Source organism: Microcebus murinus, chromosome 20 (assembly GCF_040939455.1).
Source record: "Microcebus murinus isolate Inina chromosome 20, M.murinus_Inina_mat1.0, whole genome shotgun sequence".
NCBI classification, from domain to species: Eukaryota; Metazoa; Chordata; class Mammalia; order Primates; family Cheirogaleidae; genus Microcebus; species Microcebus murinus.
Window position 1 is genome coordinate 14,090,332 of NC_134123.1, and position 12,705 is coordinate 14,103,036.

Here is a 12,705-nt window from a genome sequence, read left to right on the forward strand (position 1 = left end):
TAAAAAATGGAATATTATTCAACCAATAAAAGGAATGAAATAATGTCATGTGCAACAACACAGATAAAATTGGAGGACATTATGTTATATGAAATAAGCCAGACAGAGGAAGACAAATACCACTTGTTCTCATTCATTTTTGACAGCCAAAAAACAAAAAATTGATCTCATTGAGACAAAATAGAATGATGTTTACCAGAGGCTTGGAAATATAAGGGAGAGGGGAGGAAAATGAAAGGTTGCTTAATAGTTACAAGAAGATAGATAGAAGGAAAAAGATCTAGTGTTTGGTAGCAGGATTACTATAGTTAACAATAATCTATTCAATATATGGAAATAAATAGAAGAGTGGGATTGGAATGTTTCTAACACAAGAAATGATAATATTTAAGATAATAGATATCCCAATTACCTTAATTTTATTATTGCACATTGTATACTTGTATCAAAATACCACATGTACAACTATTACATTTTCATAAATATACACGACAATTATATATTCATAAAAGTAAAAAAAATTAAAAATGGACCTAGCCACTATCTAAATACATGACATTATTTAAATAAATTCTGAGATATTTCTAATATCTAATATTATGCAAAATAATACAGTCAAAATGATACTTTCAAAGGCTTTTTCTTATACCTAATTCTGTATTTATTGATGCAATTCCTAGGACATAGGAAGTACTTAATCAATATTATTTGAATTAATATAAAGTAAAAATATTTCCCATTTATGTTTTTCTTATTTCTTTCTTTGCACCATACTCAATACTATTTAAGTAAACTCAGAATTGTTAATAAAGATGCAATAGAAGAAAAAATGAGTGATTTTTGTGTGGCAAATCATTATAATTTAAAGCTAACTGATATGAAGGCATAATCACTTTATTGCAGATTGCTGGCAAACACAGGTCAAGGTCCATTTATATTAGTGTAATTTTATGAAAATATTATTTATTTTCAACTCCAAAATTGAAGAGAAAAGGATCCTTTCAAGTTCAACAAAATGATGCTTCATCAAAATTAGAGGCTATCTATATGGTAACAATGCTCTAATCCCTCTCGGCACTGAGCAGTGGAAAATATTCTATTTCATTAGTAATGTGTTTAGTATTTCAAAGACCCATGTTTTTCTCTTCCAACTGAGGAGGAGAAGATAATTCCTATTTTGCACATCTTTATTAATCAAGCAAAACTGGGGAACAGATGTGGGATTTTTGCCTGTTATGAGGATATACAGAAGGAGAGTCATAACTTTTAGGCTTGTCGCTTTAAATGATGCCCATGGGACATAGCATCAGAAATAGAGCCATTGAAATGCAGAATCCAAATGGCAATAGCATATTTTGAAGGAAAAGTGAATAAGTCATACTTCTTTGCCGATGTGCATTTATTACATAACAATGTGCATACACATTACTGTCGGTTGTTGACTAGAAGCTAGAGGAATCGTGCTTGCTACAAGTTCTTCAGATTTTCTGTTCCAATGGAGGGTGCAATAAACACGTACTTCGATTGGAGAAGACCATTCATTCTATTAGATATTTTTAAACAAGTACTATTAGTCAAATATAGAACTAGAGTTTGGAGGGTCAGGACTAATTGGCCTTCAAAGCATGTTTATGTACATTGCACACTGATTCTTTAGTTACCCAATTTTGTTTTGTTTTGTGGTAATTAGTTTTAAACCAATTGCCATGTAGCAATTGGGAGATCATATTAAAACTCAATATGAAAAAATATAATTTGAAATATGAGCAAAAGATTTGAACCTATACTTCACCAAAGAAGATATACAGTTAGCAAACAACACAAGCAATGATGCTCAACATCATTAGTCATGAAAGAAATGCAAATTTAAACCTCAATGGCATACCACTACCAACCAATTTACATAGCTAAAACCAAACAAAATAAAATAGATACTGACATATCATACTCAGGGCTGGTAAGACTGTGGAGCAAATGTGGTTCTTACATGTTCTTTGTAATACAAAGTGATACAGCTACTTTGGACAAAATCTTGGCAGTATCTTTTTAAAATTAAACATATGACCCAGCAATCTCATTCTTAAGTATTTATCCATAAGAAATGAAGAGAGAAAACCCCAAACTAATAGGTTCTATTATTTTCCTTCAAAATCAGATTTAAAAGTTCATATACATGTTTCTAGAAGAATTATTCCAAGTTTATTTTAGACTCTGGATGTCCCTCACCTTTTATTCTTAGATTTCTTTTGTACAGTCAGTCACGCATGGTTTATACATGTTATGTGCATATCCTAATAGCCATCACAAACCTACTTGATTATGATGCATGTAAGCATCTCAGTAGTAGCATATAAATAATTTATGAAAAACAGAGACTCCCTCCAATGGAAGTTTTAAATTTCTCTTCGAATTTCTTACACACAACTACCCATAGATAATTATTGTTCTTCCCAGAAGCCATACGCATGTTCATCATGTTGCCATGTCCCTGGGTAAATATCAGATACTCAGTATGAGGGACTAAGGTTTATATACAGATTGGTTATGTCTCCTACTTCAGTCTATCATGTATTTCACAGGTGATACTGGACTTCAGATCTACTATTATAAAATAGATCTCCTAAAGAAAATAATTCCCAGCAGAAAATTATGGTTTAGCTACTCCCTTCCACCACCACCACCACCCCCCACTGAAAAAGAAATAAATTATTGTCAAGAAAAAATACTCTGGGATCTTTTCTTTTTTTCTTTTCTAGTGGTCCTGAGTAGAAACATGTTTTAAAGCTGATATTTAGAGCTTTAACTCTGGGGCATGCTGTCGTGGTATTCACTTTTTCTCATTTATTCTTTAAACAATTGCCTGTGATATTTGATTTTAATTGGAGAAAAGAATTAATGATGTATGACAATCGGACCTGAGAGAGAGAAAGAGAGAGAGAGAGAGAGAGAGAGAGAGATTGATTTTTATTTCCCTACTTAAGGATTACTTTAACAAGAATACCATAATAGAGTAGTCAAACATGATTTGTGCCCCTTAAAAAATAGAGGCCACTATAGTTAATGTAGTTTTCCTACTATAAAAGGAAGAAATCACTATTCCATACTTGAAACCAAAAATTTAATCATTTTTTCCCCACAAATGCAAAGGAATACTGAATTTATAAGCAATAATCTCCTTGAAACATCAAACTGATAATCCCATATAAGACTGGAGGATCAGCAGTGCAGGGATTAGAGGACTTCAGAAGTGTTTAGATATTAATTGACCTTTATCAGTGGAGTGGATTACTATATTGTGACCATTATTGTATGACTGATTTTCAATAAACTGGGACGGTTTCCAATTGACTGGCTTTCAGATTATAAATTCATTAACCAGAAGATCTCTAAAATATGGTTATCATCTTATTATTAATATCTCAGTATTCTGAAACAGCTTCATCTAGTTCTGTTCAATTCTGTTTCTTCCCTAAAAGAACCATAGTGACAATAAAGATATCTCCAGTATTGAGAAAGCAGGGTGTTTTCTCAAAAATATTTTTCCCTACCATTTATTCATCTGCCTCGAACTTAAAAAAAAAATTACCAAGTGGGATAAATTCCACTGAATGACAACTATTATCCTTTTTATTTCATGAATTATTATGTTGACTTAGCAAGTGAAAAGCATGGAAACAAGAGAAATAGGTTATTTTGCTTTCGGAGAACTTGGCAAAGGGGACTTTTGAACACATTTTCTGTTACAATATCTCCCTATAGCTATATAAAGAAAATATTTATAGAAAAGACTAAAATTATCATCTTATATCGTCTTAGAGCTTCAATATGACATAGTATTTTTCCAATAAAGATACTTATTACCAATATAGGCAAACATCAACTTTAAAATGTTTGTGTATTCTAAGACTTCATTTTTCCAAATACTTGTTTTTTAAGTTTTAGCTCGTTATTCCATAAAAATCATGAGTGGATTAGTCTTTGGGATTGCAGACAACAGCCAAAATCTTATTTAAACTTCAATATACTTGAGGTGCTTTGGCAATAGTATTATTTCAGTTATTTCTAACTGCTATTTGAAAATGGTTTCTGTGTGAAACAGCCTTTTGGGTTATATAATACATATCAAGGAGCCTTCAGAAGCATTGAACATTACCTAAAATTTAATAACAATGAAATCACTCCACCTCAAAATTTGTATGATGCAGTGAAGTAGTAGTTGCAAAATGCGAATTTGTGAAAACAGCCGTAAGAAAACAAGAATGAGTGGAAACAAACAAATGCCCACTACCACATGCAGTTGGTCGGAGCGTTAATAATGCATAACTCTCCTTTTTATAATGACCAGAGAAAGTAGGAAGGGCCTTCAATGAGCTAAGGAACTAGTTATAGCGAAGACCAAGTTTTCTTTTTCAATTGTCTGTTCCAGTGGAACTCAATTAGAGTACACAAATCACCTAAGGAGGCATACAAAATGTAGATTTTTCAACTCTATTCTCCTGAGACATTGAGTGTGTGCATTTAGCTTGGGCCTGTGATATTCCTAGCAGCCGAAATGATTTAGAGACAAACTTTAAGAAACGGTATGTATAATATATGATGATGTATATCTGTTGGCTGATTGTGTCTCTGTTGCTCTGAGCTGAGAACAAAAATGGAAGTTGGAATAGTTGGCAAGCTTTCTTATCACAAAATAAGATACACATTTTGCTTTAGTCCTAAATTCAATAAATGTTAGGTAGAAACTGCTTATTGTTGTTTGCTATGCCTGAGTTTTTGGCTTCCCAGGACTCAGGTGAAGCAGATTTAGTAGATTTTTTCAGAATTAGTATGTCATTTTGAGTATTATCTAGACAACCTGATGACAAAAAGAGATGGTATTAAGATAACACACATTTTTACTGCCCGCCTTGCCAACAATTGTTAACATAAAGGACTAACAAAGGTCAGTCTTGCCTCTTGTATCTAAATTTCATTCAAATTCATATCTATTGATTCACCAAGTAGTATTTTTCAGTGTAAGAGGTATAATTTTTTTGAATTATCATCTCAGGAATAATGTTAGCAGAGAGAATGAACATGTCCCCGTCAAATTAGAATAAAGTGAGTTTTCTATTTTGAATGTAAAAAAACCTTTCAGGCCTTTAGTTTGAGGAAAATGTGAAAATGTTGAAAAGCTTTAATTTTATCTCTGAAACTTGAAAGGCAAATAATTGGGCTCAATTCTAAAGGGCCTTCATTCTATATAAACAACTAACATTATCAGACATTGAAAAGATTACACTTAATAAAATATTATACAATAAGATACATGTGTCTTAAAAGCATGTAATTAGCTATTAGATCTAAAACTATTGCTGGTTTACTGCTTATCTCAAAACCCCCAATTCTCTTTTTTGTTGTTTTTGTTTGCTCTTAATTTAACCCCACTTAAGTAAGAAATTTCCATGCAACAATTTAACTAAAATGCTGTTTCCTAGAACATAAATCAAAATGTCCTCCTTATGGTCCAGTTTCTGTTTAAAAACTTATTTAGCAATAGATGTTTTGAAGGGATTCCATTTTAAGGTGCATAATGTTTAGAAGATTATTAATACTTATTAATACATATTGAAGTGGGAAAAAAGTTTCTTTTTTAAAATGCATCTGTTGAATTGAACGTTGTACTTTGGAGCATGAATATGAAAAAAAGCAAGCCTTGGATCATGTCCTCTCTTGGAAAGACAGTTATAAAGAGTTGACTGACTCTATGATATTTCAGAGTATAGATAAATTCAAACATAATCTCAGCCTCATTACACTGATCCCTACCAGTTTCCCCAACCACCAAGCATAAATCCACTCTTTTTTTTAAAAAATTAGGCTGGGACTCTGATGTTTTTCAAATGCTGATAATCAAATTGATTTCCTACAAAAAATTTGCATAGTTTTGAATCGATAATGTTGACCCTTGGAAATCAATTTTTGGAATTGTTGGTATCTTCCCTTGGCAAATATAGCCAAGGTTTTCTCTTTAGCAAAACTCTCAGATCCCATTAGTAATAGTAAATGATCTCTTGTGTGTCTGTTTCTCTGGTCAAAGATAATTTGATTGTAGTTATAGACTCTAACTAATGGTGTTTACTAAACTGTTTGCTACAAATGATAAACCTAAGGAAATAATGCTGACAGAAAGACACCAGCACAAATTATAAGAAGCCAATGTACCATACACCCAGCAGTAGCTGTTTTCCTTTTCTCTTAATAGGGGAGGAAAAGGCAGTAACACAGAGTAAGCTGCGTTTGATCTTATCACAGCTGTGGCCCACAGACTGGTGCCAGTCTGTGGTGTGTTAGGAATGGGGACATATGGCAGAAGGTGAATGATGGGCAAGTGAGTGAGTGAAGCTTCCTTGGTATTTACAGCCGCTCCCCACTGCTCACATCACCACATAAGCTCTGCCTCCTGTCAGATCAACAGCAGCAGTGGCATTATATTCTCACAAGAGTATGAACCCTATGTAAACTGCACATGCAAGGGATCTAGGTTGTGCTCCTTATGAGAATCTAATGTCTGATGATCCGAAGTGGTGGTGAGGTGGTTATGTTTGTGCTGGGGAGAGGCTGCAAATACAGATTATCATTAGCAGAGAGGTTTGACTGCACAATAAATGTAATGCACTTGAATTATCCTGAAACCATCCTCCCCCTGCCAACCACGGTCCATGGAAAAATTGTTTTCCATGAAACTGGTCCCTGGTGCAAAAAAGGTTGGGGACCACTGTATTACAGAGCTTTGATTCACAACACATCATGCACATTATATCGGATAACATTCATTGTCACTTCTTAAGGTGGATTAGTGTTTACACATGAATTAGCAATTAGAATTGGAGGGAGAGGAATTGAGTCTGAGATCAGCTTTCTGAGGACTGCTAATAGATAAACTTTTCTACAGCTTTCTTAGTCTTCCAGAAATATTGAACAATAACAAGCATAGCATCCAAAGCTTCCCATCTCGCCAATTAAAGTTTTGGCCCCTTCTCATTTAGAAAATATGACTCAAATTGGGCTGATGCATTTTACATTGGCTATTATATTGTATAAAACCTGATACAAGTGCTGCCAACCATAAGAGAAAATGCAAGTCTCAGAAGGTAAATAGACATTAATTTATATGTACTTATTAAACAATTGCTAAAAATAAATAAAGAAAAATAAAACTTCATGAATGGTATTATTGTGGGGGGGAAAGTAGTAATTCAGCACACTACCAAATAAGAAAAACACTTTCCAGATATAAGCTTTAGAATTTAATTCATTATTCCATCTTTGGAAGGAAAGATGTGTCTATAATTATTAAAATTTCAGATTATAGTTGAGGCAGTAGATAAATATACATAGTTATGCAGCAATTTTAACTTTATTTCTGTAGTCTTGTCCCACCCCAAACTGAACATCTGGCTCTAGCACAGCAATCTTCTCAAAGAAAAGATGCTAGACTCACAGACCTGGGTATAAAATGTGGTTCTACTAATTACTAATTATGTGATATGAGTCAAATGTCATGTGGATCATCAATCATTCCTGTTCAGGTGCCTATCTTCTTCATTGTTTTCATCTTTATCATGGTGTATAAGAGAAACATCATGTACCTTATATCTTTACTAGCCTGATTTAACAATATATCTAAGTTGTACATGCTTACTATGCCTAACACATAAAATGTACCCATACACAATGATTTTTTCAATACTCTCTGTCCTCCCTTCCTTATCCAATTTAACATCTAAAAATAAGTCAACATAAGTTCATAGACTTGGTTCAGTTTATTTATGGAATCTTAAAATTGAAATACTTTTTCCTCCGCAATAGTTAATGCTCTTCTCTTTCTCCCCAAATAGTATCTATTCATAGTAAACTAAATTAATTAATAATCTATATTTCTTGTCATTTTAATAAGTATAGAATGTCAAAATATTATGTTGAAATGAAGATTTTCATTTAGAAATGTAAATCATATATTTATATATTTTTCTCAATCTTAATATTATAAGAAGACTCCTGCATCTAGCTAGAGATGGATCCCAAACATGATATTTAATAATTGAAAGAAAAACCTTTAAGAAATTAAATAATGCCTAATAAGAGGAGTCAAAAACAGCATTTTTTATATTCTGATATAAAATATATTTATAGTAACACTGTTATAAATGCTATGGCATTTATGATGATAATACAATCAGTAATTAAGTATTTGTAATTGGATAAGACACTGTGCTGGATTCTCATGGGATCTTTGTGTTGGGTGTTGCTTTGATTTCAAAGAGGAAGACATATTTCTGGTAAGTTTAACAGATTTATATCACAAGTGAAGTAGGTAGAAGAGTTCAGGGGTAAAAGACAGGTCTAATTCTGTAGGCTATGCCCTTTCCACTGAATCACACTGCCTTCTATTGATAGAAGGATATTGCTTCATTTAAATTTTTCATTTTTTAAATTTTTTTGTGGATTTACCCATTCCTTCTTCCCCACTCCCACCTGCCTTACAGGCTATGAATGTAACTTCCCATGTGTGTACATTAGTGTTGATCAATTTGTACCAATTTATTGGTGAGTGCATGTGGTGTTTGTTTTTCCATTCTTGTGATATTCCACTTAGAAGAATGGACTCTAGCTCCATCCAATACCCAATACAATAGGTAGTTTATCATTTTTTATGGCTGACTGTACTACATGATATACATTATAAATTAAAAAGCTTCTGCACAGCCAAGGAAACTATCACCAGAGTGAATAGACAACCTACAAAATGGGAGAAAATATTTGCATGCTATACATCTGCTACAGGGTTAACTAGAATCTATGTAGAACTCAGGAAAAATCAAACAACCCTATTAAAAAGTGGACAAAGGACATGAACAGAAACTTTTCAAAAGAACATAGATTAATGGCCAACAAACACATGAAAAAATGTTCAACATCTCTGATCACCAGGGAAATGCAAATCAAAACCACAATGAGATATCACTTTACTTCAGTGAGAATGGCTTCTAGCAAAAAGTCCCAAAACAACAAATGTCAGTGTGGATGCGAAGAGATAGGAATACTCATGCACTGCTGGTAGGATTGCAAACTAGTACCATCTCTGGGGAAAGTAATATAGAGATGCCCAAAGAATTAAAAGTAGAATTACCATTCAATCCAGCAATCCCATTACTGAGTGTCTACCCAAAGGAAAAAAAAAATTCTATAAAAAAGACATCTGCACTCAAATGTTTATAGTAGCACAGTTCACAATTGCAAAGATTTGGAAACAACCCAAGTGTCCATCAGTACATGAGAGGCTTTACTTAAATTTTAAAGGAAGGAGGCTGTGTTCTACTGCTGTTATATTCCCACAACCTAGCATAGTTCCAGGCATATATATGTTTACTAGTGTTTGGAAGTTGAATGGAAAAGTAACTGAATGCACCATTTTACATGTTACATCTTGTATAGGGTCGTATATGTCTTAAATTATTAATAACTGTGCTCTGAAATTTTAGTTGAATTAAGAACATCAATTGTAAAGATATAGTTACAATTCATAAAACAGTACTTATAGAAGAGATTACTGGTCAAATTCTGGTCCTGCTTTCTTCTCCTGTCTCTCTACCATTTGTGTCAGATGGAAGTTTCAAGCAGAACCTGGGAGGACCACGACCAGAAGCAAACTGCCTTCTGAGGCAGAAACTAATGATTTCCTTCCATTTAGACTATCTCTTGGGCATGTATCTCATTAATTAATAATCACAAAGTCTACTCCAGATTTAAAAAAATAAATCCCATTTTTCTTCTGAGAATGATATGCAAGGATTATATTTATTTTTTCCATTTATCATATATGTTCTAATTATGCATCAATAAAACCTTAAGTGCCGCTCACAGTGAAATACTTTCCTCTCTATGGCTGACTCAAAATATTTTAAATTTTTAATAATGAGAGGTTTAGTAAATATATGCCAAAGGGCTTAAATTGATTTGAGTAGAATTGATTTGTAGGCAACCCCTAACTTAGAAGCACAGCAAGCATTTCTACCACCTGTCCTTCTGAGTTCTGGAAGATCATCACTTAGGGCAAAGACATACAACAAAAATTAATTTTCAATGATGTACTATAAAATGGAGATTATTTTCCCTCATTCTATTTTGTGGAATAGCCATCAATTTTTAAATCATCATAGAACGAACTTGAGGAATAATGATAGTATATTATTTTAAAAAAAGAATATATCTATTTAATGGAAAATTCACAAGTCATGTAGTATCTTTATCTCAATGTTTTAAACTTTCAACATTTAATTTCAACATTTATTGAGTTCCATTGCTGTTACAGAAACTACTAAGTGATAAAAATGTGAAGAGATATAAAATAAGGTTCCTGCTTTCAAAGATTCCACAGTCTATTTTGACAAATACATATAATTATATTACAAAAGCACCCGGAAAATGTTATAACAGTGGGTGTTATGGGAAGACCAAGTTATTCACCCTGGTTATAGGTAGTCTTATAATGTGCTAATAATGTTATCAGTATTAAGATTTTTCTAATATTTAAATAAAATGTTCTCTGCTCCTTCTTCATTTTTCACTTTGTCCAATTTGTAGCTTCTGTTTACTCCTTGGCATATAGGTTATTAAGAATGTAATTCTGATTCCTTAAGTGCTAAGTTTGACAGTTGATCTCTTTCACATGTCACTTTGACACTTCTTGTCTTATTTTTATTGTGAAGGTACTCCTCAGTCTTTCAAATGCACATTTTGGCTTGTGATTATCTTTCAAGTATTTTTTTAGGGCAATTTTTGTAAAACCATGGATAAGTCAAAAATATGTGTTATTTTTGCATATGGAGCAAAATGCAGTGCAGATAGCTCAAAATACCAACCAAGTGTTTGGAAAGGATGTGCCTAATGAACGCACAGTACATCAGTGGTTTGAGAAGTTCTGTTTTGGTGATTTTAATCTTGAAAATGAATCATGTGGGTGACATGAGACCAACGTTGATAATGATGAGTTGAAAGCTAAAATGGAAGTGAATCCATCTCAACCTATGCGTAATTAGCAGCAAGGTTTGACATTACTATTCCAACAATACTGGACCATTTGAAACAAATCGGCAAGATAAAGAAGCTGAAGTGATGGAGACCACATGAATTAAACGAATGTCAGAAGAGAAATAGTCTCGAAGTTTGCCTTTCTTTGCTGTCATGACATAAAGACAAGCCATTTCTACACCATATTGTTATGTGTGATGAAAACTGGATTATTTTTTTACAATTGCAAGCATTTGGCACAATGGGTGGATAAAGATGAAGTGCCAAAACACAGTCCAAAATTAAATGTCATGAAGAAAAAGCTAGTGGTGTTTGTCTGGTGGTCCAGCACTGGTATTATCCACTACAGCTTCATGAAACCTGGTCACTCAATGACAATAGATGCCTATTGCAACCAGTGGGACAAAATGATGAGGATGCTTGCAATTAAGCAGCCGAGATTGGTCAATAGAGATAGGCCAATCCTCTTGCAAGACAATGCTTGACCACATGTCACACAAACAATGCTGCTCAAACTATAGAAGCTAGACTTGGAAACCCTCGGTTATCCACCGTATTCACCAGACCTTGCCCCAACTGAATACCACTTCTTCCAGGCTTTGAACAGCTTCTTGCAAGGAAAAATATTCAATTCTCAACAAGCTGTGGAAAACCACCTTTTGCAATGTCCTTGCCACTCGCTCTTCAGGCTTCTTCGCTGCTGGCATAAACAAGCTACCTTTAAGATGGCAAAGCTGTGTCAACAGTTTACGTGCATATTTTGATTAATTGTACTTCTTATTTTTTGAGATATAATAAACTAAACTTTTGATTTGAAATTGGACATTTCATATTTAATGACCTAATGTTCTTCTCCCTCCCATTTTCAATAGTCATTATTTTCCCATCTCTTTTCTCTAACCTCATTAAGTCTAGTACATTTTTTGTCCTTCATTAGCATTTTTCTTGTCACTCTATCTTGTTTCTTTAATTTACAAGAAAATTATTGCATCTCTAAAATTGTTGGAGCTATATAAAATGACAATATAATTGTATATATGACTAAGTCATAAGAAAACAACTAGGATTTAGGAATTTACTCTGTATCAGGCACAGTGCTAAATGCTTTACATGCATATCTCATTTCATTGCCTCTTAGACTAAATGCTTAACACTGGGTGTGGGAGAGCAGGATGGGGAGGGGCTTTGATTTGTAGTATTTGCTGATTTCTGTGGTGTAAATATTCCTAACTTAGCCAATTGCAAGCTCCAATGCAGCATCACCAAATGTGGTGTTAGAAAGAATTGCACAATAGCATTTAGAACACAGATTCCACTTGCAGATACAATAGACACACGTAATTTCAAGAACATAGCTATTATTAAAATGTAGTAAAAGAATTAGTATGTGGCCAATTTTGATACTTTTTAACATTTGTTTTTAATATAATTTAATTGAATATTTATATTATTTAATTATATATAATATAAAATAATTATATCATTTGAATTTAAAAATTAATTGAATTAAATTATAAAATGTAATTGAATTTCATGAAATTATAAAATTTATTTTTTATATGCTGTCCATGTTTAAAAACCAGATCAAATGATTTCTAATTGTCTTGCAAGTCTATGTAAGTTATTGCCAGC